Below are 24823 nucleotides of genomic sequence, written 5' to 3'. Positions count from 1 at the left end.
TGCCCTTTGAATGAATGAGGTGGACGGACACACAGCCCAGACTTTTTGTGAATGGCACGCCACCCGGCCCCCAGCTAGGGGGGTTTGCTCGCCCTCACCGCGAGAGTGTCAACAGCACGGGCTTGGGGCTCAGCGTTCAGATGGAGCCTTTGCTAACTACTGGCTCATGACTTTGAGAAATCTTACTTAACTTTCCTGACACCTCATTTTCCTTATTGGTGCAACGCGATAATAACCCTTCAAGTGAAATGAGGCATGTGGAAGCAGGAAGCAGGGCCTTCAGTGCACAGAATTAACTTCTCCCCAACCAGCACCCAAGTTCCCTTGTTTGTTCTCTGGTATTTTAGTGACTAGTGTCGTTTGTGTCTTTCTAAAGGGAGAATCTTTCTGATGCATCTTTCTACCTACCCATCTATTTCTCTAAGTTTACCCCACTAATATCCAAGCTATGTCTTTCTATGGATATGGCATAACTGCTGACAACCTGAGTTGCAGAGTAATACACACACTTGCTTTCAAGCCTCACTTACTAACCTAGAGACCTTGTGCAGTTTGCTTGGCAACCCTTGGCCTCAGTTTTCTCATGTCAGATGGGATGAAGCAGTTTGTCTCCCTTACAGAATTACTGTAAGGAGTAATTGAAGTCATATACACAGAGCATTTGTCAGAGTTCCTGGCTCAAAAAATATTGGTTATTACAAAGGTTAGCTCTTTCCTCTCTTCCATGTCTTCTAAAGAAGCTTAAGTCCCCAAAGAGTGCATGACTTGAATACCCACAACCTAAGAGTCCTTTTGAGTATTTTCTTAAGACTTGACATTGAATCAGGGCTCTCCAAGGGACTGCAAGCAGACATCTCTTTGTCATTTCACCAAGACAGCTGTCCTGCTACACAGCTCATGGTTCTTTTTTGGCTGTGCAGCTTCCTCTGTAGTCATTGAAATGGAAAACTCAGTATTTCTCCCCTGTAGGGTTTTGTTTTCCATTTTATCAGAATCTGACTGAGATCTCAGACTGTCTTTCTGTATCCACAGAGGCTATTAAAGCCTGCAGAGAAGAGGACGAACCGCCCAGAACTGGGGACCCAGAGGCCGGACGCAGACTTGTGTCACCTCCCTGCAGCCTGGCCTGCCGCCTCTTGTAGCTTTGCTAGGACCCATGGGCATTGTATTTTTCTACACTTAGGGTAGGATGCCAGTGACAACAAAGGGTCAAAAGGAATGTTAAGATGGTCTAGGTCATTGTTTCTGTCTACACTCAGTACTACTGCCCTCCTACATACGCCCCCTTAATACATATTCTGCTAATTAGGAATCCACCTGTCTGTGTTCCCACGACATTATAAAAGGCAAAAAAACAGATCTCTCCCTCCTTCCAGCTCTGAAATCCCCCTGCACACTATATGTCTGCTCAGTCTGAGCTTGTTCAGTTGGAAGACACAAATATATACTAATCTTTGAATGGTACCATTGAGCATCTTCAATTTTATTTTGATTATTATTATTATTATTTTATGCCACAGGGGAATGAAAGAGTCATATATTTTTCTTTTCAGGCTCATCTTTCACCACGATTCACCACACACTCCCATACTGCCACCTCCCCGATGCTCACACTCACTCCTCACTTACCTGAGAGAGAAAAGGAGAGCCACACATGAAGTATAAAAATCTTCCTTTAAAGCAGAACATTGTAGTGTTAAGTTGAAAGTGTGGACTACATTTTCTAACCATCCTACCCACTGCACCCGAGTATGGACTGGATGATCCCACACTCCAGGGAAGTTTGCTCTGCTGTTTTTCTACAAGGGATTAATACTTAATCTCAGCATTAATAGACATGTGTTTGTTACACTTTTGCCCCATGTCACACTTAAAGTTAATGTTGGGAGGGGGGGAAAAGAAATCTCTGGAAAGTGTTTAAATAAGTTAAAAAGAGCTAATACGCGAATGACGAGGACTGCAGAAAGAAATAGAAAGGTGACACTGAATAGAGAAAATAACTACATTGTACAACACAGGGGTTTTCTTCAAGCTCACATAATATGCTTTCTCTTGAATATCTGACATTGGCTTATGAATTGAATGTCATTCCTAACAGCAATAGCCTTACACAGACCAGCACTCTGGCCTCACCTGTCCTGCAGCTTATTGTCAACCTGCCCCACAGGAGACCTTGTTATTCCTCTTTGGACATCTTGATGTGGTTGTGTTTCATTTTAAAGAGCTAGCTGGGACTGCGAGAACCCTCTGGGTCATAACTTCTGGCTTTATTTTTCACAGACACCAAGTCAGCTTTAAGGCGAACTATATGTGCCGTGGCTCTGTAATGAGTATTCCAGAATGCACTCGGTGTCCACAGGTGTCCCATTCAGAGCATCCAACCTAATGGAGAGTTAAGGAAATGACCGGACAGCTAGTAGGCCTCCCCCTCCCTTGCTACCACCAATCTTGTTTCTATGCTCCAGGCGGTGCTGAACTATACAACACATGCTCAGCTGAACAAGCGGAGAAGCGGGGTTGCTAGTCACCCTCTCTCCCTCCAAACTCTGAGATTAATTCCACTCATCAAACTGGCTTCAGGGCTGGCTTTCTACCTGCTCACAGCTTGGCTGAGAATCAAAGAAAAGTTTGTTTTGTAAGAAGAAACTCCTTTAAACCAAATATAGTTTGGATTTCTGTTTGGCTTTAAAATAGTTTTTAACCAAATACTTTTATATAGATTTCTCTCTCTCCACTCCTCCTCTCTCTTTATATATATGTATGTACACATTTGTATATATGCATGTATATATATAAAATTTCTATTCATGTATATTATATATATATATATGTATATTTAGTTTCATATTTCACCACCTAAAAATGTAATCCAATGTCTTTGTTCATGCCCACATGCTAACTAGAAAATTCACATGAAATACTGGTAATATTTCTCTTGTCATATTAATGAATAGTGTTTATCATTGATGCCAAGTTCTTCAATGATAGGTGATAAAAGATATTTTCTATGTGAATTTATAATTTCTCTGTAACAGTATCGTTTTTGCTAGATATTGACTAAAGCTTGAGTAGAGCTTACAAAATAAAAAAATGTCTGTAAAATTTTTTTACAAACATCAAAACATGGTTTCCTCTTCTTGTCCAAACACTATTTAATATTCATTTCTCAGCTGAGGTATGGACACAGACTTTGGAATTCAAACATATGATGAAATGTTTAAATATATATAATTGGTGAAAGCAAAACATTGTTTTATGCTTAAGTTATGGGAGAAAAAATTATCATAGTCTTGGCTAAGATTCTACTTATAAATTCATTATTGGTTTTTTGTTTGTTTTATTTTAAAAAACAGGCCATATATGACTAGGACAATCAAAATAGTATGTTTAATATTAATCACTAATTTTGTAGTAAATACATTGTATTACAAGTTACAGAATAAGAAGATTGGACTTAGTCACTAAAATTGTATGAGACTTAGTGGTTGTTTTATCCCTTCCCAGGGACAGAACTGTGTTTGTGGGGAACCCATCAGGCCTTCTACTGATCCTCTCCTTGAACCATCCCTTCCTCCCTTATACATCCACAGTCCTTCTCCATCACACGACCCTCTTGTAATATTCTCGTGACCTTACCATGAACTGAAATTCTGTCCACTTATTTGTTCCCTCATTTATAATGAATGAAAGCCCAATGTAAGCAAGTACCTTTTATGTTTCACTGCCATGCTACAAGGCTTAGAAGAATAGTATGTGGGCATCCTCTAAATATATGATGAGTGAATAACTGGATGCATGTGTTCAAGTGGTGACATTTATGCCCTGTTTTGAAAATGTAAAATGTATAATTTCATGTAGTTACTTTTCAGGAGTGAGTTATGTAAACAGATATATACAGGCAGTTATCACTTTGCACAGTCATGTGGGACCATAAAAATGATCATGTCAACTGAAACCCTGGGAGGCAACCTTCACCATCATTGGGGAAAAATTATTTTTCCTCTATGAACTTAAAAAATGTTGACTGAATCATTAAAAACTCTATCAGTTCTAAATGCATAGGAAAATTAAAAATAGAGCAAACCTATACCTATTTAATATACTACAATTAACATCATTAGACATATTTAAAGTGTTTCATTTTTTTATAAAATATTTATCAAAGGTGCTTTGAACAGCTTGCTTTCTTTGTCTCATTGTGTAAGTTATAAAACACAGAGTGGGCATCTTTTCTGTGCCATGGCAAATTGTCATACACCTTTCTAGGTTTGAATTAGCCTCCGAGATTTTATTCTTCATGCTTTCAGTGCGTTAAAATATACTCAATAATTCCATCAAAGTGAGGTTTTACTTTGCCAGCATCAATTCCTTTGGGACATCCCCATCCTCTTTTCTTATCTGCTTTCCTCATTTCTAACAAGTCTGTCTTCACTAGGTGTCTTCAGCTGCACTTGCAGAGTCTCAAATTGTAGAAATGTCAGTGTTCCCACCTTTGCTCATTTCTTGCCTAACTTCACTCTTGTTTCGTCTGAATTTCAGTTCCAGTGTTAAATCACTTCTCATTTCTTGCCTAACTTCACTCTTGTTTCGTCTGAATTTCAGTTGCAGTGTTAAATCACTTCTCATTTCTTGCCTGCACTTTCACCTGGGGTGGCCAATTCCATCTTTTAATTAGCCACTTTTGACAAATGTCATGTGGGTTTCCACTGGAGGACAAGGAGGCAGCAATACGACACACATCGCTGTCTGTGCATAAAAGGACTGACAAATACAGAGGGACCAGTGACAGACAAGCAATGAAAAGAGGGATGTGACTGAGCACAGGTTACAAGGCAAATCTGTAATTTATATAGTGTTTTGTAGGCTGAGTACCTAGCCATGAAATCTCTATGTAATTACTAATAATTAATATAATTTACTGGAGCCATGTTGTTGAAGGGTTTGGTGTCAATTTAATTAACAGAACCATGGTGACCGAAAGTCTTGCAGACTGGAACTGCGCAAAGCAAAAACTGCCTATGATTTAAAATTTCATTTCTCTACCAAATGTTCAGATGACCTCTAAATACCTCTATGTATGGGAAAAGCTACTTTAGAAACATGGCAAATTGGGTTTTATCTTCATAAGTCATGTATTAAAAGCAGAGAGATTATACTTCTTAACGTCTTTTCCTGAGAAACAGACTACAGATTTTTAGTCATAGCACAGATCTAGAAAAACAAAATGTTGTAATTACATAGGTTTATATTTGCACTTACTAGCCAGAATCAGAAATGCTTAAACCAGTGGTTCTCCAATTTTATCGTGTACTGGAATCACCAGAAGGCTTATTAAAACACAGATCACTGACCCCACCCGCAGAGTTTCTGATTCGGTAGATTTACGAGTACCTGAGAATTCACCTTTCTAAGGAGTTGCCAGATGGAACTGATCCTGCAGATCAGGAACCGGGTTTTAAGAACCACTGACTTAATCACACTCAGAAGGGTATTCCACAGGGAGAGAGGAAATAATCAGGGAACCAAAATCTGGCAAGAGCTTACTGAATCAAAGCTTTGATGCGCATCTGAGTGATCTCTCAGTTTACACCCCTGGGTTTAGAATTAAGGAATTCTATTGCAAATTTCTACTGCTTAAATTAAAATGCAAAGTTACAGAGTCTGGTCTAGAACCTAGACTTTACTTCCAATAACTTCTGGAAGACAGGAAGCATCATAACAGATCCTATTCTCAACAGGCATATGGTGAACACACACACACACACACACACACACACACACACACACACACACGAAAAGAGTTTCTTAAACTGCACTGCATATGAAATGGCCAGGTTAAAAACTAACATTCCTAAGCCCTCATTTAAAGGTTCTGATGTCATTTGGAGAAAAGGAGGCACTTTTAGATTGCAACCCCATGGAATTCAAATGCAGATGAACTGTTAAGAAATAGTGCTCTAGAACTGTGTAAGCCAGTGTGTTCAGCCACAGAATCTATACACAGCGAAGAACACAATACCAACTTCTCTCTGAAAATTTGTAATAAAACACCTCCAGACTATGAAAACTCCCACGCCTATCCTATGAGGTGGATGAGGCAACCATTAATCTCCCTTCTTGGAGAAATCTGGACAAATCTCCTCTATGCTTGGGGCCTCCTTTTCATCTGGATAAGAAGTAAAGATATTAAAACTCATTTTATACAACTGTTCTGAGGATAAAATGAGATAAGAGATATGAAAGCAACTTGCAAATGGTAAAATATCACACGGATTTTAGCTGTTCGCTTCATTATACAGAAGACTAAAAGGAGTATGATTTAAAAAAATAAATACCACATGGGGAGCCTGCAGATAAAAGATTCTTAATTGTATTGTACTAGGCTCATCCTGGCAGGAGCTTAGTTAATGGTCAAAGGAACCAGAAGAGGCAAAGGCTCCATGAATTCTCAAGATTTCATCCTCATGGGCCCCAAATTACCTGAGGGTCTGAACCCTAATCTGGAACAATATTAAATATAATATATCCTGGGCTGAATGGACTTCTTAGAAAATATCTCATCTAATCTCTGTCCCCAGGACACTTCCTGCCTCTTCCAAATCACAAATGAATTGAGGATTGGAAACCAGGCAATTTTGACTTCCTGAACTTTCTTTTCTCTTAGCAAAGCTGAAAAACTAATTTTTAAGAAAGAAAAATGAAAATGATCCATGTAGCTCCACTCTGCACCCCCCACCCCCACCACCCCATGAAGTTGGATCCTGGAGTTGGATAAAGAAAAAATACTGGAAAGGAAGGGAGTGTCTTCCTATCCCAGCAGGACTCATGGGGAAGAGGTGCTGACTTTGCACAGCAAAAGCAGCAATGGTATTGCAAATATCCTCCCAGGACAGGAGCCCTTTCAACAGAGAACATAAGAAACTTTTTCCCTGTGAGAGCCCAGCACTTGTTTTTCTCCACATATTTTAAACAATATTTGCTGAGCCATACAATCTGGCATTTACTGTCACTCTGGTGTTGAGTTCCATGAGTAACTACTTTTTCCACTGGCTGCAGAAGTAATGACTCTATACACAACTGGCAGAAGACCATTCCTCTGAACAAAGGAAAATGAGTGGTCTCAAGAAAAAAAGCAGGCCATTCAGTGTGGATGACCAGTGTGCATGAAAAATGCAGTTACTCAAATTACAGAAGGCTCTCAGAGGCCAAGTGATCCCTTCTGGGAGATGTGACTTCAAATGGTTCCACGTGCGTGTGAAATGCTGGGACCTGACTATAGTTTTCTTGAAAGTTGACACATCCAAGGAAACTTTAAAGTAAGGTGCAAAGTCATAAAATACAGTCCCCAGAAAATAAAACTGTTAACATGATCTGCTCTCATTCTAGCTAAAATACGTTGCAAGACCTCCTGGGGAGGAAGATACAGGAATGAGCTTGGGAACTCGTGTTCTGATGATCACTGGTCATCACTGACCTATAGCCTGAGTCCTATAGCCTGAGGCTCATTTTTATCAAGCTGCCTCCCCAGGCTTTGAGGCCTCTCACAAAGTTCAGGGACCTGAGAAGCTGGGGTCCAGTGCATGCTTGGTTCTGAGGATAACCACGTCTCTCCACAAATCCTACAGGCCCAGGACACTCACCTCTTCCCCAATCAGCTCTTTTTGTGGATGTCTTCTCTCCACTGACGGCACTAGACTTCTCCCAAACTGGTCAGCTTCAGCATCTCATTTTCCACTCACTCTTGATGTACCTACCTCCCTTCCTAACATCTAGACTTTAGACGGTTTTTATTTTGCTTCATAGTGTCTCCAGAAATAATTCTTCCTAAGCACCTACTTACACTAAGGCATCAGAAATTCATCCAGACATCTGTCCATTCATTCACTGTTTCACCCATTTGGTTTGGTGCAGAGTATAAGGCTAGGGGCTCCATAGTTCAGTAGCAAAGAGATTGTCCTTTCAAGTAACTGTTACATGACAAAAATGCAGTTAATGATTCACACTATTACCTCTACCTAGAACTCCCACCTTCTCCCTTATCTTTAGTCTTTAAACATGAGACAGGAGACACTTCTTCCTGGAAGCCTGCCCTGAATCCACTTCCAACTGAATTAGGTCTGTCCAGTGGATTTTCACAAGTGCTTATCTAGATGTGAAATGTGCAATGCACTGATTAGCTATTTCTATGCCCCCTGCCCCTCACCAACTAGAATGTGAGATTTTAAGACAGAGACTTATTGTATTGATTTCTGTATTCCTGATACTTAACATAGAGCCGAGCATATTGTGTGCATTGCACATTTTTGAGTGAATGAATAAGAAACTGTAAAATAAAAAGCACAGAAAGTTGTGGAACAGCAAGAAGAGTAAGCATGCGCTGTAGCTAGGGGCATAAAGCCAGTGTTCACGGAGGAGATATCATTTAAGCAAAGTGATGAAGGATTTCCAGAATTCGGAAAGATCAAGGGCTTGTGGGGGAGAGGTGGTACATAGAGGATTCCTTTTAAAAATTGGATGGATTCTCTCCACCTCTAATCTGTTGCTTCTCTAAAAATAATCTTTCTTGTACTTCCCAAGTTTTTCTTTTCTTCCTTGCTTGTGGGGAGCCTTCAGTGATTCCTTACTATCTAACATGATAGAATTCAAGCAGGTCAGCTTGTATCTCAAGGGTCTGGCTATTATTACCCAACACTGTTAGCTAATCCTACCTGTCACTCTGTGGCCATTCACTCTCTGTACAAATCCAGCCCATATGCTCTCTGTTCCCACATACCTTGCTTTTGATCATCTCTTTGGTGTTCTTCTCTCTCCATCCCTCAGCTGGAATGCTCCTCCAGCCTCTCTGCCATATGTGAACCGCTCGGTTTTAAAAATCCTACCCCGCTCTCTTACAACACTAAACTATGTTTTCTACCTTTATCTTGCATCTACCTACCACTTCAGCATTTTATTAAAAATAAAAATAATAATAATAAAGGGAGAAATGTGGGATCCACATATAAATCAAGTATAAAAATCAAACGAATATTCATATTTGACCTGATTGTTTATAGTTCATAATGCGTGATCAAAACCGAAAGTTTCTGTGATGACTGCCCTTGCACTGTTCACCATGTAAGAACTTATTCACTATGTAAGAACTTGTTCACCATCTAAGAACTTGTTCGTTATGCTTCAGAAGACTGGAGACTGACGAGAATTAGGCTTGAGATGGATTAATGATTGTGCATTGAGCATTGACCCCCCCTATACAGAATTTTATTGTTGTTAACAACCATTTCATCAATAAATATGAGAGATGCCCTCTCAAAAAAAAAAAAAATCCTACCCCTTCACTCAGCTCCAGACGAGAATGCTTTCTTCCACTAGCTAACTGGACTGAACCCTCTCTTACCATTTCATCATTGCATAGTTTTCTAACTATAAGTCAGTTTTGTCTCCCTTATGAGCACCCAAATAAGGCACCTATAGGCTGAGATAGGAACGGATAAATAGTCTATTGACTAGAAATTCTCAGTAAATTAAGCACTCCTCTAAGGATATATGAGGTCTTTACTTCAGGCAGACATCTTTTTTTTTTTTTAACTGTGAACTTTTATTTATTTACTTACTTATTTTGGGGTAATTTTTTTTTTAATTTTTTATTAAGGTATGATTGATACACACTCTCATGAAGGTTTCACCAGGCAGACATCTTACTATCCAGCTACCAGTAGATGGGGGTGCTTACCAGAGATGTGAGATTTAATTTAATGAGAAGAAAAAATTCTATTTTTGTCAGTTTGTCTATGCTGTGAAATCACTAATTTTACCTATGTTATGAAATAAAAACTTCCTACTTCTCTCTTTCATTGACAGAATTATAGTTATTTTTTCCTCTTCCATGCAGCCAAAGTAACGACTCCTTTTTGTTGTTTTGTTTTTACTGTGTGACTTTGCCTTTTCAGATAAGTGTACCCCTTTCACTGTTTTTACCCTGGCCTTTGTAGCCCTGGAGCTCCTGCATGCTCTCAGCCTTCCATGCTTTGCCCCTCATCACACCCCATCAACACCAGCCTCAAACCTTAAGCATAAAAAACACTGAGAGGGATACAGGCTTGACACTTCACGTGTAGGCGTGGCTTCATCACACACACAGGCCTAACCTTTCCCAGCCTCTGTCCTTCTGGGCCCCATGTTGGATGTCCAAGCTTGACGGTGAATGCTTTCCAATGGGAAACTGTGGCAGGACTTTTTTCCCATCCTACGGTCCCCATTGTATGTCCAGCTGCACTGGAACTAGCTGCTAATCAAAGCCAGAGACTCTCATAGGCACACAAACACGGCATTGTGGTCTCCCCCAGGCCTGGAACCCAGCAGTCCAGCAAACAATTTAGTCAGGTGATAGCGGGCTGGAGGAACAGACAGAGCCTCAGCCAGACGCCCTCCTGCCTACACTCCCCCCGTCCCCTGCCTCAGCACAAGCCAGTTGAACCACCAGGCCGGGTAAACTGATACTTGAAAAAACCATAGAGGATTAACCAATATACAATAATATTCAGTCAAAGAGGTCTATTCTAATGACAGGATTCTTTGTCCAAGAGAGGGTATTCTCCTGCGCATGAGAGGCAGAAATAAAGTGCATAGTACGAGAGCCTGTCCTGGATGCTGGCTGGGGGAGAGGAAGCAATATTGAACCAAAATATCTTGTCCTAGAAGGATGGAGGTAGAAAAGCATGATGTTTATGAGCTTTATGGTCAGAAACATTTGGGCTGCAATTGCAATTCTACCTCTTACTAGCTTGTGATCCTCGATGGGTTACATAACCATGTGGACTCAGTTTCCTCATTTTTAAACTGAGAAGGAAAATAGCCTTTATTCCCTGGGTTATTGGGAGCATTTAACCCAGCCCTGAATGTAAATTTATCGTGCTGGGCCCACCTGGGAGAAAACACCCAATGAATATAGATATTATTATTAAAGTTGGTGAATTGCACTCAGAAAGGAAAAAGGGGGGAAATAATAAGAAAGCAAAGTCTTGAACTTCTGGAAGCAGCTGGTGATAAGGGACGAAGTGTGGCCCTAGAAGTTCCTAGGAACAGTGCCTCAGAGGTGCTGGCAGGTCCTGAACTTTGACTGCCTGCCCCACGTTCCCAGAGCACATCAAAGGAGCTAGGGACAGCAATGGCCAGCATGGAGCCTGCACACAAGGTGCCCTCCTACGCTAGCAGGGGGTGAGCCTCTGGGTGCCAGAACACTGACAATGGAAATATCCCTGGGTATGACGGATAGAGCAGGAAGGAAAAGCTGGAGAGGCCAAAGAACATGATGCTCATGTCACAATTTTTGGCCAGTTAATATTAAATCTTGCCAGGGTTGCTAGAGGGAAGGTGGGCGACAGGTGGATAGGAACTAGGCAAAAGGTTATCCTAATTCTATGCAACAATAGACAGGAATGTATGCCTACTATGTGCTGGTTGCCATTTGAGCAGAGGTCAAGTAAAGAATGACCTAGCAGAAGAGGTTTACAAACAAGATACATGACCATTAGAACTCAGAATTAACATAGTGACTCCCTTTAAACCCAAAGGACCGACAATCCAAGATGATTTAACAACTGAAGCATCTTCATACAGAGACCTACAAGTGGAAACAATACCAGTTAGATACTATCTTGAGGATATAAGACCTGCAGATTTGCTTCACGAAACACCAGTCAGTATTTTCATGTCTTATCCTTTCTAGCACGTACCGTAAATATCCCTCAATTGCACATGGGGCTTCTCAGTGGGTATTTCCTTGTCCTCATTTCACTAAAAGCCAAATTTACCAATAAGCCACAGTTCCATAGTTTCTCCATTTCACCCTCTGGGAGAATTTTGTTACTTGCTCCTTAAAGCCTAACGAATTGGTCTGCTCCTCACTGCCATGTTACTCACCTCTTCTAATTCAGATGCCCCTCCCTCTCTGCAGGTCTAAAGTATACTGCCCTCCTCACAACGAAATGTTAAGGCAGCCTTAGACCAATCCTCACACCTTCCTCTGTTCAGCACTTGTTTGCAATTGCTCACAAGTTCTAACAGCTAATGATAATCCTGGCTAACCCTTGGTGTGTACTTAGAACACAGACAAGAAGGGGTCAATCTGAGACGGGGAAAAAGACAAGGGAATAATATTTGTTCTTCAAAATAAAATTGGACTTTATAATGGAAATGCCCAGACCTAAACTTTCTGGGATTTAAACAAGATACCTGAAGTCACATGTGACAGCTAGAAACGGAAGTGATGGTAAAAAAAAAAAAAAAAGTAACCAGGAAGCTTACTGGAAAGCCCAGGAAAAGGAGCCTCTCCATCTCCCCCGGATCTCCTGTAGCGACCCCCATCCCCAAGGGCAGGGAAGACCTGGTGTGCAGCTTTATGGAAGAGAGGGCGCCAGCAACCAGATGTCTGACTCGCGGCCCTGCACCCAGGATCGCTCAGGTCCCATTTGATGCAGGAACTCTTCACTGGAACAACAGACATTGTTTTGTCTTCAAATGCTTCCTCTGAGAACAACAAGGAGGGGACAGGGCTGCTCCGCAGAGCTGGACTGGACTGCATGGCAGTATGCCACGAAGAGGCCTCGAGAGCCCAGGAGATTTGGAAAACAAAAACGACAAATGCACCCCAGAGAAATCTCCTCACGAACCCCACCAGAGCCCAGTGGGCCCAAAGGACCCAGAGGTAGTTGCCCCATAGCCCATCCACATGGAAGAAATCTCAGTGTTAGCTAACAGAATTTTCTGTGAGGTCTGTAGCTTCTCTTACCAAGCCACAGAAGCCACAGGGCTTCTGTCCGTCAGATGTCTGGATGTTTTCCCTAAGGTCTCGGTTCAAGGCCACTTCTGTTTCTTTTGTCCTCTTGGTTCTGCTGCCTTTGAAGCTAACTGCTCTCATTATAAGCTCTTGCAAGCGCACATCACTGGATGAGACATTAGAAATCCACAGAATATGCCTGCTTTTAGGAAATGTGGATCTAGTTAGAACTTGGTAGAAAGCCACCTCTACTCACTTATTCCTGCTGAATTGCTTTTGATCTGCTTCCCCAAACCAAACTCATTTCTGAGAGCCTTGAAGTACATCTTCAACTCCCCAGATATCACATACCAGAAGGCAGACTAACTCTGCGATCCCTAATTTTCAGACTTAAGCCGCTATTTAGAAAGGCTAAAAGTCAATTGAGGCTCAAAGGGGTAGGAATCCCAACACTGGCACAGACGGTAAAGGCGATTAAATTTCACCATCCTCTACAGGAATGCGGTTATCAAACCCAAATTTGATCTGACTCACTTTAAACTGGAGCCAATTTGTATACACTAGTCATTCCAAATAATAACAGAGCAAATAACTAACTCCCCAAAGGGTGCCAAGCCCTGCAGCGACACGCATCAAAGAGGTCCGCTGTGCCGGGAGTTCGCCCACCTGTGGTGCACGAGGCCCGCGCCTACCAGCCCAGAGCAGCTGAAGTTCCCCAGGCTCCTGGGACCTGCCATGGGACTCAGGTTGGACCTGGGCGGAACCCGGCAGCTGTGGCTCCCCCGGGGAGACTTTCCCCCTGGATATGTATCCCTACAGGTCCTCAAGGGTAAGAATGGAAGATAGTGTTTACTCAGCTTGACCTTTGATCGGCACGCACTAAATTCCACCGGATTATTTGTTCCTGTCTAAACAGCACACCCTTTGCTGGGACAAAGATTTTTTTGTTTCCTTCTTGGGATTGTGTTGGTCTGTTTGCATTTTTCTATTTCCAACTTTTTTATGAGAGTCCATATTTTAATTTACCAAGCTTTTTTTGTGATTCACATTTACCCATGTCACACTAAACAAACTGAATTGCCATTTTAATGGGCCCAGTTAGTAGAAGCAAATGCACATGTTAATGTGTGTAAAGCTATTAAAAATATAGTGCACATTAATTATAATGTTGATTTTTTTTAAAGCGAGACACAATTATTCATACAACTATTGTTAAAAACTACATCAGAAAACCGGCAAAAGCATGTCAGAGTGTTAATAGTGATGTCTATTTTAAGCAGGATTATAAGTGAGTTTTCCTTCTTTATAATTTTTTAAAATTTGAGTAGGTTGTACCTTGAGCATAGATTTTTCTAGAATGGGAAGAAATGTCTTTCTTATGTATATTCATGATTTCTGGATAACAAACATAATAATGAAGAAAACCCTTTTCATAATTTTTTCACATGATTAATAATTTGAATAATAAACAAAAGAATTTTAATCATGTCAGCTTTTTCACAGGTTTGATGTGTATCAAGCTATATATAAGATTCTGCATACTGTCAGAGACATCGAATTTCACAGGTAGGGGTATACTGCAAACAAGAAACAAGGATAGGAAGAAAGGCTTTATTTTATTGTTTCAAAATGTAAGCACCTACACCTGTTAAAATATCTAATAAGCTACCTGCTTTCTTTCCTGCAGCAGCTTCAGCCTTCCTCCTTTGAATCCCTTGGACCATATCTAAAGAAATATATTGCACACAGAAGACAACATTTTTTTGGAGGAAATATTTTTAAGAACAAAGTTGAGCTCTGCATAAGAGTCTCCAAAGCTGCACGGTATTTTTTTATGCTAAAGATCCAACTTTTGGCTTAACATGGACACCCCATCTGGCCAGCTGACAGATGCCCCTCTGATGTTCTTAATCTCAGAAGTGAGGACCGCTCTATGTTAAAACCTCAGAGATGATTCTCTGCTGTAGACAGCAAGAATCCCATGGCTAGGTTTAGAAAAGGCCATATTTTTGGCAAACAGGGAAGGCCATTATGAAAACATTCTTTTAAAGTTTTGTATGGTCTCTACTTGGTCTAGCTTGAGCGAAGATTTTTCTCTGTTACCTAAGATGGTCATCAAGATATGTTCTTCATTGATTAAATCCAGATGCTGAGGCAAAAAAATCCCTGGATCCTGCTCTGAGCAGTCTCGTGTCTCCCAGGAAGTCATGAATGACACCTGCTCAACTTCCATTACAGGTAGAAGGGGACACTCAAAGGGAGTGAGAGATGTTCAAACCCTAAAGAAGAGAGCCCTCTAGCACAAAGGAAATAAATTACAGCATATCCTTTTCATATTAAGAATGAAGTTTCCTAAGTACTTCTCCCTAGCTTTTAAGGCAAATTCAGAAAGAAGGGTTGGGATCCCTTAAAGCCCTCCCAGGGGAAGGCTCTCCCAGAAGCGCTGGTAAAGAGACCCAACAACGTGACTGGCAAATGGCCTTTTACGCTGAAGGTGCTTCAGTGAGTCAACAGCAATTCAGGTATTGCTTTGCTTTTTTTTAAGAACTCAGACATGGTAAATATTATTTGGACACAAAAATACAGGTATGAGCAGCTTTTGGGTGTAGAGGACATGTTACCGCCAGTGACACTCACTGACATTAGCCATGGGTGCCATGGTGGGAGAGCTCTGAGGTCTCTCCTATTCTCCCAAGGGTGTCAGACTAAATACAGGCGGCTGGCTACTCCGGGTGAAGTCCCTGGGTCAGCTGCACCGCTCTCCTCAGGGAGCCTGTCAGTAATGCATACTCTGAGCGCCCATGGAGACCGACTCAATCAGAATCTGCATTTTAGCAGGATCCCCAGGTAACTGACGTGCACAATAAAGTGTGAGCAGCACAGCTAAAGCATAAACCGAGGGTGGCTAGTCAATGGTAAGGCGCAAAGGTAGTGACCATAACTGACTGAAAAACTTAGTATGTCTGTCTCCTTTACAACTCTTAGAAAGAACTATAACATAACATTTGGGAAAGGGATTCATAACCATTTAATTCAGCCTTTTGGGGATTGTCTATGCAGGATTTTTTTTCCTCTATGACTCAGATTTCCTTTTCTTCACACCCACCACCCATCTCTCCTCCGACTCACTTCATCGGGTCAAACTTCCCTTCTGGCGTTGCAGGCAATCACCAGGCATCCTAAGAAAATGACAATGACAAGCAACAGACTTGGGGAAAGAGAAAGAAGAGGCCCCACTGATATTCTCAATAATAGCTCACATTTGGCATAATAGCTTACATCTATAAGCATGACATTGTCACAATTCACCGTTGTCTGCAAACTGCCGGGTAGACAGAGCAGGCAATATCAGTGCCATCATTGCCCTCTTACACAGCTGAAAGTCCTGAGCTTCCAGGAGATTCAGTGACTTACACAGCATCCCATACCAAGCAACATGAAGTAAATGTGGGCTCCTGCACCCGAACCTGGACTCCTTCACTGAGCCGATGACTCATGGGGGTAGCAGGGCCAGGGAGAATGTAGTTATGGGCATCCCCTCCAGGGCTGTACCTCGGATTGGGAGCACCCCGTATTCACAAGGCTCTCCTAGACCATGGGAAAGGCCAGGGCCAACAGTCTGACCTGGGGCCCTTCCACGTCAAACCACCAGGCCTTGAGCACGATCACATGATCACAGAAGGCAGGAGCTTCGGACGTGCATTTAGAGAGAATGACCCGAGAGTGTGGAGGGGAGGAGCATTTCAAGAGGCACAGCCTCACCTGGGTTTCTGTTTGTTGGAGAACCCAGCTGGGCGGGCATGAGAAATACAAGCAGGGGCGCAGGGAGAGCAGGGGGCTTTCTTCCAGGACGGCAGCAGCTTTCTCATCAAGCACTCCCCAGAAATTAGACTCTGGGCTCGGCCCTTCACATTCCCTTTCTCAGTTGGTACTAATGTCAGTCCTAGGTGGTAAGTACTAGTGCCTTCATTTAGAGATAAGGGAATTGAAACAGGAAAGACCACGGTATTTGCTGACAGTCACTAAGCTAGTAAGAAGGACAGCTATGGTACATATCTCCATTTTTTTGACCTTGGAGCTCAAATATTGGAGGTGTTAGGGGTAATGTTCCCAATGCACCACTTGCATCTAAATGGCCTATCATGTAGCCAGGATCCTTGATTCCACCTCTCAAACCAGAATCTCTGGGGATGGGCCCTAAGCATCTGGAAGCTAAGACAAGACTCTTAGTCACTCTGATAAACACTCAAGATAGGGAACTGCCACCCTAGGTTATATGGCCTCTTACTGTACATACACTGGAGTTTAGATTTGATATAAGAGGCAATGGCAGATAAAATTAATTAGCCAAAGGAAGAAATGGCATCACATTGTAGAGGGGAAAAGGAACTAGGAATTAAGACCTTTGGTTTTTTACTTGTACGGCATTTAATGGGGTCACCTTAACCTAAGCTTAAGTGTCTACATCAGTTAAAAAAAAATCCTCCTCAGCCTAAGTGGAATTGTTATGCAAATACGATGAGAAAATAAATGTGAAAAGGCTTGAAGAGACAAATGTCTTACAGCCACACTGGAGTTGTGATGAAAATAATACTTCAAGTGATCAGTCTTGTAGCTTTGAAGGATGTGGTTTGTTAAAGAGGTTGGGTCAGATTCCTGTCCTTTATGGAAGTAGCCATGAGTCAGACACCATACAAGGTTTGGGGCCTTAACATGAATGAGGTGGAGAGTGACTAGGAAGACACTCCGTAGCAGGCCACTATGACCTCTGAAATGAAGAGGGGAAGAAAAGGGAGAGGAGGAGATTTCTACTAGAGGAAATTGGCAACGGGTGGTATTTAAAGGAATTAGGTACAGAGGACAGACCGTCCAGGTCACTGCAGAATGAGGAGCAAAGAGATTGTATTCATTCATTTATTTATTTTTTCACTCATTCACCCCAACGTGTATTGGGCATTTTCAGTGGACCTATGCTACATATTCTAGGGTTCTTGAGATGAATGAATGAGTCCTGGACTTCAACAGTGTATGGTGTGGGGGAGTGAAGCTGGTGGTAATGGTGAGCAATTCCATTAAAATAATTCCATTAAAAGATGTGCTCTTCCAGTGTCAACACTTCTGGGAAAGCAGGAGTTGAAGTCACTGGAAGAAGTGATGGGGAGACCAGGAAGAGCAGGGAGAATCTGAGCTCCACCTAGAGGGAGGATTTGCCTGGGAAAACTCTCTCCCTGGGCATCTCCAATCTCCAGCTCATTTACACTTCTGCCAACATACCACAGTGACCCTGGGGAATTTGCTTTCTTTTCCTCCATATCTGTATTTTCACTGAAGGATAGTATCTCATGTCTGGTATTATTTTCCTGAAAACAACATTGAGGGTGATGTGTCAAGCCTTTAATATTACATTTATTCTAAATAACTCAGACTGAACTCAGAGAATGTCACTTTCAATCATTTTTTCTGCTCTATTATGGAGCAAACGTGAAATGAAAACACAAAAGAATTGAGAGCTCAATTTCTCTTCCAGAATGACATTAAAGCAACAAAAAGACAGAGAGGCTTTTGAAATAAATATTATCATCTTATCCGTTTAGCCTTTTGTGAGTTACATTTTCCTTTTTCTCATAAAAATTATTTTTATCCGTTTATCACTGGAACTGTTTAGGACAAAAACATTGTATGTACATATCTTACTCTAACTTGTAGAGTAATTTGTGTTTAATTTTCTTATTCACAGACACATTAAGTAGACCATAAGCTGTTTGAATGCATATTTGTTTACTCTGTACCCCCATCACACTACGTGATATAGCACAGGGCAGCCAGGATCTGTAGAAATCTGTTGGGGATAAGAATTAAGTAAGAAGTCCTTTACTTCAGTCTCCTTCCTCAAATAGGATGGTACTTAAATTATTCCCTTCAGTATTCATTCAAAAAGTAATTTAAAATGTTAGTCTAGAACTCAATAAAGAATGGAGAGATCTGAGAGCACTCTCAATGAAAACTGGAGCAGAAACTCAAAGAAGAGTTTTCCTGACTAGTTCTGAAGCATTTGAAGAGAGAGGGAAGGAGAAAACCTGAATTATTTGCAAGTAAATGTCTGCATTGGGAAGTTGAGGGGAGAGAAAGGAAACAGAAAAAGATGAAAAGAATGGCCAAAGAAGCTGAACAAAATTAAGAGAATACGTCGAGGACGCAGTGAAAGATAATCACAAGAAGGCGGTGTTAGCAGGCAACTCTGCTGTGTGGTAAGGAAATGCAAAAGTCATTGGTTTGATGAAAGGACCAGTGACTTTTAGAGTGTTTCTTCCAAAGGTGGGTGGGAGCATAATGGTATCTCATTGTTTGAGATCTCTTAATGAATTTCTAATAAAAGACTTCACAAGTTAGCACCGTTTACCTACACAAAGTGTTTGGGACTGTAAAACTGTAAGCCCTACAGAAAAGAAACCTCGTATTTCTTAGCAATAGGACGTGGTCCAGCACAGTATTAGGCATCCAGCATATATACAGTAAGTATTGTTTATTACTGTTTAATTGACCGTCGTAGCCCCAAGGAACATGGTGTTGAAGTAGGCCCTGGGAGGGTGTCTTGGAGATGAGCGAGCCTGGCCCCCCACCACACTGCAGTGGAGAAGCTGAGAGGGGGATGATGCCAACGGTACTGCAGTGGTGCATGGGTAAGCTGCCCTTAGCCATGGTCTGAGTCAACAGGGAAGAAAACCCAGTGAAGTGGATAGAGAGTACATTGGCCCCGAAAACAGATTTGGGTGAAGCATGTCACAAAAACATCTAAATTTTAGCTCACAAGATAAGGACAAGCATCGCCGATATGTATGTGCATAAATAGATATACACCATCACAGACATGGGGAAGACACTGGGCAAGATGTCTTGGGACTTGTTGGATAGGAAACAGTGGCAACTGGACAGCGGAAGGAGGAATGAGGGCCAGAGTAGGGGGAAATAGGTAAGGAAAAATTGGAAGAAATGGGAACAAAAGGTTAGAGGTGCAGCATGTTGGCTTGAAATGATGGGTTGGTTTTTACTGAGCACAAGTTTTAGAATTCAAAGCTCAAGTGTCAGTTACTATGATTCACTTCTTTCAAGTTAATTTACAGCAGTAGTTTTGGGGGATTTTTTTTACTAAGTATGAAGTTTAAGAATCTAAGAATTCTGTTTTTAGGAACCTCATGGTGATGATCTTTTTTTTTTAATTTGAAATGTCACTTTATCAAAACCTACTGTAAAGAAATGGCTCAAAAATTAAGCCCAATAGAAGAAATTAAATTTCATTTCTCCACATATCTCAGGCATGAACTGATCACTGTACTCCTTGCCTACCCTTAAGAAATCGGGGTTTGTGCTGAATGCGACCTACATAATCAAATCCACAATATAATTATAATGCCCTCTGATGTTACGTCACAGCTCCCTTTCCAACCACAAAAATGTTAACTTCTTACGTACCAAATACTGAAAGAGGGAGGAACAAAGGCTTGTTATGGTTGACAGTCCAGAAGGATTATACGACGCCGTGAGAACCGTGCCACAAGACTGGCGGGAGGCATGGCACCGTGGCCCAGGGGATGGAAACGCGAATGGGCCATAAGCATCAGGAATGGAGAACAACTTTCCTAAGTGAGGCCATGGTCCAGATTCCACTCAAGCCAGTCAACTCTGGATGGAAAAAAGCAGGCTCAGCTCACAAAGAGAAGGTCCATATTTGAATATTATTCTACCCCAGGGCAATGACATGGCCTTGTGCCATGATTACTCATTAGAACAGCAGCCTGAGGAGACAGCTTCTAGAGAAGCTCCACTCAGCATCCAAGCGGTGGGACGGGGGCAGCTGGAGAGCCCTCGGTCAGCCTGATGCTTCCGCGTGAACTACACCGCAGTCTGGGCTGGGAGCACGTCTGCTCTCTGATCATCCTCAGTGATCTCAGTTTAGTCATTATGTTCATGAGGGATGTCAAGACAACTGCCCCATCACTATGCCACCATATTAAAAAGCATAAGTGTTTGGAGAATGGCAATGTCTATTCTGAATTCTGACTTCTGGCCCTCAATCTGCCAATCTGCCACTAACTATACCTTTTTTTTTGCAAGCACATTGTTCATTTATAGCTATAGCACATCTAATAAAAGTGTATTTTATTTGGTGCTCCCATCAACCAAATATCTTAGATTTAAGGATAAGAGGTATAATTTTTGAATAATAGAATAATAATCTTAGAGCTCATGAGACACTATCCCATTTTACAGATCAAGTATGAGGCCTTTCTCTCTAATTCTGAGACACCACCCACATCCTAGTACACCATTTTGAACAAACCAACTAAATACAGTCTCCTGACACTTTTGACTAGCAATAAAAGCACCACATGGAAAATAGGAATATGATCAGAATCCGCGTGAGAATGTCATTTAAATGAAAATCCAAGAGTATCTTGAAAGGGGGAAAAAACATTCAAACTGAAGATTGAGTGTATTAATAACAGCAATTAAACTCTTTGGGGACCTTATTTCTCTCAGTTATTTCCAATGATCAGGTTTTGAGAAAATTCAAACCAGGCCACTGACTTTGCTAGGGTAAAAAAAAAACAAAAATGCCCTTTAAAAAAAAAATGTGGATCCTGCTACATATCACGGTATGTAATGACCAAATGAAGTACATGTGAACGTTCAACAAATGAGAAAATGTATTACTCCAAATATCAGGGGAGGAGACCTAGGAAACCAGTTATGTATTATTCTATAATATATAGATTATACTGAATATACCGTTAAATATATGATACTTGCCTTCTGTATATTACCTCATTTAAAAGTCAGATAATAAAAAGTTATATCTAAACAGAAATTAATTTCCCTCACAGCTCTAGCTTTGAAAATATACTGCAATTACATCCACAAGCAAACAGCCACAATCCAGCAGCTCGTGCAGTTTTGTGTGGCTTTTGGGGGCCGTTCCTTACAGAGGCTGTCCACTAAATGAGGAGGCAGGAAAGAAAAGATCACCTTCTAAACTTATAAAGTACAATTAGAGAACTCACAGCATAAAAGTTTCTTAAAGCACAGAATAACAGCATTAGGGTTTTTTTCCTAATAAAATTAAAAAGTCTCATCATCTAGTTTAAATGAGAAAGTACTATCATTGCCACTTCGGTAACTCATGTCTCGAAGAAGGGAAAAGAGATATCACTCTAATTTTTTTTTAACTTGACTGGACTATAAACGTTTTTTAATTATTTCCTGCTGTAAAGTGTATAATTGACCTAAAAAGGCTCACAACGCAGGGAGAAAATCCGCGCTATGTTTTCTATGCTGGGAGACAGCTCTTTTGTTTCCCTCCTATCACCTTGTAACAGTTCCATGCATCAATTCATCCCCAGGTGAGCAAGGGCCTAAAATAGGCTCTACTGTTTCATCAACTGCAAATTTGCCTGGGATCATGAACCTGCTTCATTAGGTTAGTTCAAAAGCTCTTCGAGGTAGTGCCTGAGTCTCCTTCCAGGCCCTCCCCTCCAGCACGCACACACACACGCACACACACACGTACACACACACGCACACACACACGCACACACACACACCCTCGCGCGCGCGCGCGCGCCAAAGCAAAATGCCCCAAGATGAGTGGTGCCTTGATGTCCTCACATAGTTGATTCCCTGCTTATTGCCACCACCCCCACTTGCCACTCCCATTTTCTCACCCTGTCCCGACTTGCAAAGCAGCAGTTAACAAAGACGGGGCAGTTAACAATAGAGTATGTATATGAACTCCGTGTGTGTTTGTGTGCGTGTGTTACACAGGGAGTTTTATTTAGTGGGGAAGAAGTTAAACACATTCCTCGCTTTAAAAATATTTTGTTAACTAATTAGACACATCAACTCAGAAACTAAGTATCTGGCAGATTAATAAGTATGCCTTGCTTCACGTGAGTGAAACAAATTTCAAGTGTCTGTGTAGTGGGCAGCATTAAAATTAGCATTCAAACGAGAGAAGGGGTTTAAGGTGTGTCTCTTAAACTTCGAATTTGGCCGTTTCTCGAGCCTTTCCAGGGCTCGCGGCTCTGCAGACGCTGACCGTCGGCCGGCACTGGGAGGAGCAAGCCCACATCCTACCTAGAATCCCAGCTGAGGGTCCTCAGCCAGCAAGCCCGGGGCAGGCCGAGAAAGGATGGGGAAACGAGCCCCTGCTAGCCCCCTAGGCTGCCTTACTAGCTCGCTTCCCCGCCCAGCCGCAGACACACCTACCAGTGCAGGTCGTACAAAGAGCAAAGTGGTGCAGGAGCTCTGTGCACATGCACGCAGAACACAAAAGCTTCCCCCCTTTGGCTCACCGAAGGGCACCCCGACGACCCTGACCTGGCCCCCCAACCCACAGAATATGCCTCAGTTTGCCTCCAGACCAATCGGTTTTGAAAGCAGCCCCTACAGCGAAGACGGCATGCAGCCTCTCTCCCACCACCACCGCCGCCGTCTGCAGGCCCCCAGAAGTGGCGGGCTGGGGGGAAGCTGGGTGGCCGGCCCCTCGGGGTGCCGCGCGCCCCTGCTTACTTACTTTGAGTTGCAAACGTGCGGCGGGCGCGCGGCTGCCTTTGTTGCCAGGGGCGAGGTTTCCGCTCGGGGGCCAGGTGGCCGGTGGCTGCTCGCGCCGCGGCGGCTGCTGCCTTCCTGCGGGCCGGGGACTCGCCGGGCTCCGGCCTCCCCCCTCTCGCCTCTGGGTCTTCCCCTGCTCGGCGCCTGCCCTGGCGGGATTTTCGGACTGCGAGGCGGGGAAGCTGCTCCTGCCGGGGACTCCCTCGCGCCCAGCCGGGGAGGAGACGGAAGCGAAGTGCAGGCGCGGAGGCAGGCGAGGCGCGGGCTGGGCGAGGGGGGGAGCGCGCTGGCCCTCGCGAGCTGATTGGGGAGCTCATTAAAAGCGGAATGCTCCCGGGGCAGTCGCTCCCCTTAGGAGCCCGCGCGCGCCCCAGAACCCAGAGGCCAGGGATGAGACGTTTTTGTTTTTTGCAGAGACCGACACAGTATTTCTCTTCCTAACTTTATGCACGCATGACCTGTTGTATAGGTGGGTACACACCCAACCCAGTGTATCAAGTACCCGTCTTAGATCGACAAGTGATGGCATTTCAGGTTACAATGTTGGCCCCAGTTTTTTGTTTTTTTTTTTTTTTTTGATGATACTCTGAATGAAACAGCAAGGTGTTCGGAACCAGCCTCTCTCATCGCTCCCACCCGCACACACCCGCCCTCCACGCCGCTCCAGTGCCTTCAGCTGTCACCTGCACGTCACGAATGTGCAAAGCCCTTTTTTTGCGCTTGTCACAAAGAGTGACAGATGCCTGAAAGTTCCCAATTAAATGCCACTTTGCTTTAGAGGGTTCTTTCCTTTTTTGGCTTCCTCCGTGCCTTTCGTGACCTATTTAGTAACAGGCTTTTGACGCGCAAGAATTTGGGAGATTCGTCAATGTAGCTTCAGCTGGAGTCTGTAAAACTCAGAGCTGGGCTTCCTGGCTTTGTGGAGGTTTTATTTTGTTTAATAAAAGGATGACGCTAAGGTAATATATCCAGGGTTGTTTCAATAATCCTCCATGGATATTCATGACATAGATGCGATAAAAAGTATTGTGTATAATGACTAAGAAGTATATAGCAAATTTACCCATTCTCAAAAAGTAAATGTTGAGATTTTCTGCCGCTTACCCGTTCTTTCCTGCCCGTCATCTTGCTCCTTTTACTTCCTCTCAGCTTATCATTTGATGGTGTCCTTCCCCAAAATGGTTGCAAAACATACTTCCATTTCCTGTGGCTCTGAGGTTACATCCCTTCAATTCAATTCAATAATTATCTAGTAAGTGCCTTACATAACTCAAAATTTACATTTTTTTAGAACCATATCTAAGCCCCCAAATTAGAAGCATTGTTTTGTGGCAGGTAACTCTTAGGTACTTTGGGTTCTTACATTGACTGACTGCTCCCGGGACAAATGTCCCACAGAGGTGGCAGCTGGGGGACACAGAGGTGTCTCTACAAATAGAG

The 24823-nt window shown here is 42.5% G+C and overlaps 1 protein-coding gene across 2 annotated transcripts in view; it reads right to left on the bottom strand.

Moving 5' to 3' along the window:
• The window catches only part of PTN (pleiotrophin), a 106691-nt gene extending 83046 nt beyond the window's left edge, over nt 1–23645 (bottom strand). The window contains exon 1 of one of the 2 annotated variants that reach the window (XM_036994584.2): nt 23346–23645. The gene's annotated coding sequence lies outside the window, so the exon portion shown is untranslated. The remainder of the gene's footprint in view (nt 1–23345) is intronic. The other variant, XM_017651340.3, reaches the window with a different exon arrangement.
• Nucleotides 23646–24823: the final 1178 nt, after the last annotated feature.

Source organism: Manis javanica, chromosome 6 (genome assembly GCF_040802235.1).
Source record: "Manis javanica isolate MJ-LG chromosome 6, MJ_LKY, whole genome shotgun sequence".
Classification (NCBI taxonomy): Eukaryota; Metazoa; Chordata; class Mammalia; order Pholidota; family Manidae; genus Manis; species Manis javanica.
This window is presented reverse-complemented; position numbering and strand designations above follow the sequence as displayed.